General features: G+C 32.9%; 1 pseudogene; it reads right to left on the bottom strand.

The window, feature by feature from the left end:
• The window catches only part of LOC106471248, a 43,069-nt pseudogene that overhangs the window by 5,431 nt on the left and 34,680 nt on the right, over positions 1-2,958 (bottom strand).

Raw genomic sequence — 2,958 nt, forward strand, 5'->3', positions numbered from 1 at the left:
GAACTATCTAGTTGAATTCAGTTCTAGATGGAACTGTCTAGTTGAATTCAGTTCTAGATGGAACTATCTAGTTGAATTCAGTTCTAGATGGAACTGTCTAGTTGAATTCAGTTCTAGATTGAACTGTCTAGTTGAATTCAGTTCTAGATTGAACTGTCTAGTTGAATTCAGTTCTAAATTTAGCCCTTCAAAGGAATACAGCTTTTGGAATGTCTAAAAACTTCACATATGTAACAACTAAATTTCTCATCTTGTATTTTGAAATACTGACATCAGATGATTGTAAAAATGTTTTCTGAAATATACTGGTTTAAAGTATATTTTGTATTGTATAATGTGACAATCATAAGTCACACGTGGAAAACGTCAGGTAAGTGAATTTTTTTTACTGAATTGTTGTTGTTGTTTTTTAACTCCTAATGTCATACAAGAGATATAACCCCATCCCATGTTCTTAATGATGGTAGAATCAATTAACACAGTGGTTCTCAACCACGAGGGACACAGTAGCACTAAAAAAGAGGGCATAGTGTACGTTACAATAACTTTAAAATAAACCAGTCATCTAAGGCAACTGAAATTTTAGGGTGGTCAGTAAGGGTGATGAGAAAATGGATAGATTATTGACCTATACATTTCGTCATCTTTGCATTGTTTAAAATGAAAGAAGATGAAACTGCAATCAACTTTACAAACAACCTTAAACTTTTTATAAGAGGTAAATAAATCTCTTTTGTTGATGTCATTGGAAACTGAGTGAAATTATCACTCATACTAGGGAGAAGAGGGGACAAGAAAAAACTGTATTACTTAAGGGGGGGGGGGGTTCAGGATAGAATCTGTACAACATTTGTATTTTGGAAGCAAAAAGAAAGAGCTAGGATGATGTAAAACTTTTATCAATTTTATATTTTTATTTTTATTTGTCACTGCCATAATTTAAACACAGATTCTAAACTATACACAGTTTTTGTTCATACACAACCCAAATCTTTTTTAACATCTTTCTTGGTAACTGCCATTAAAACACCTAACTTGTATTTTATCAGTTTATTAGTAGCTTCTATAGAGCCTAGCATCTGAAGAAGGCTTAAAACCAAAATTCTTTACATAGCTTTTTAAAAGAATAAATAAATGAAAAACAGTGTTTTACGTTCCATGATGTCACAAGGATTACTTTAATTTCATGTCCTAATAATCACATTTTTAAAAATAAAACCAAACTCGAAGGACTAATCTTATAAATTATTAATTTCCTGCTCCTTTAAAATAGACAGTGGTAAAATCTGCCATAGTTTTAGGACTGAATGACTTATGTTACACATTCTTTCCTTCCCAGTATTACAACTTAACCTTACCTGCCTGTCTCTTCCAGGTACACATTCCCACATCTGTACTTTATAGTAGGCCCCTAATTTGAAGGGCCCTTTCTCCATACACCAATTTCCAGTCTTTTCTGCTAGGCTAAGGATCTGGTGTGCACAGGAGTAGAAGGGTATTAAAAATAAGCAACCCTGAAATTGACCTTTCTCTTATAACCGGTGGATATTTTTTACATTCTTGTAACTTTGAACAGAATTTAGCTCCTTCACTAAATAAAACTGTGTGGAGTAGGTAGTAAGGTAAAGATTTCTGATTTAGTTGATACACAAACATGTACTTTTACCTAAGCTACCCACAGTGTATGTAGAATACTGTCATTTTAAATAACAATCATTGTTTTGAAGGATATCCAGGAATAATTGACCTTTAAAGAATGTTAAGAAATACGATTTACACAGAAATTACACGTGTATTTCTAGGTTCTAAAGCCACGATAAAAAGATATCCACTGGTTTCAAGTGTCGAATTTACTTACCAAACAAAAATTTGTAGAAGGGAATTTGGAGTAGGAATGTTAATTGTCACATGCAAGGAATTAGGATGTTTTTCTATCCCTTTTACAGATCATTCCAACATTAAGACCCGTACATAGGGATCAAATCATCTCACTCACCTGGTTCCCACCCTGCCCGTGACATGGATAGAGACCAACAGGTTTGTGGAGGTCATCCCTACGGGCAGGACTGTCAAGGCACATGATAGACCCATCACCTAAGTTGCGAATCTGTTAGTTGGAAGAGTTTGTTAGTAGGTTGGATAGATTTTTCAATAAACCTCTGAAATAGAAGAGCTTGCACTAAAGATAAAAATATAAGTTAAATATTTCAGTTTCAGCAACCTGAACTTTGTTGGAGAAACTTGAGTAAACCTTGCATTAGAGAGGGGAGACTCTCAGGTTTTATGTATATGTGGGCTAAGGATTCTGCTACAGTAGGTGTCCGTGATTTGTTGGTGATAAATTCAACAATAAACGGACAGCACATACTCCACTTGTTTTAAAATAGAATATTCAAAACAAGTTAAACTATGTACAAAAATTCTTTACAATATGGATATCACAGTTATATCTCAAAACTCTAAATAATTCTCTCTTCTTGTCAAAGTCCACTCAGGCCGATTCCATTATTTCAGAATCCAATTGACAAAACAAACTATTTTTCTCTATCTTCTTTTCTCACAATATAAATCAGTGAATAACACAGGCCTGCGTACTTAAACTTCATAAAAGTTGTTTTGGTTTTAATAATAGATTTTCCATAATTCAGCTATTCAGATTTCGAAAATAATATTAATTTTTTTCTATCACATAAGGAATTTTTTACAAATCACAAAGAAAAAAAAAACTCTTACTTAGATCAAATTATTATTTCCTTTACCACAATGAACATTTTTTATTATTATGTTTGTTAACAAAAACACAAACAAACTGAATGGAAGAACATGCATCCTCATTCATATTCTCTTTTTTTGTGAAATCTATGTCTTTTAGTCTCAAAACTAGGTGTTGTGGTCTTTCTTTTATGTACTGCATTTGGAGCATCTTGTTTCAACGACCAGCAGTAATCAGCCATCATG

Source organism: Limulus polyphemus, unplaced genomic scaffold (assembly GCF_000517525.1).
Source record: "Limulus polyphemus unplaced genomic scaffold, Limulus_polyphemus-2.1.2 Scaffold4492, whole genome shotgun sequence".
Taxonomy (NCBI): domain Eukaryota; kingdom Metazoa; phylum Arthropoda; class Merostomata; order Xiphosura; family Limulidae; genus Limulus; species Limulus polyphemus.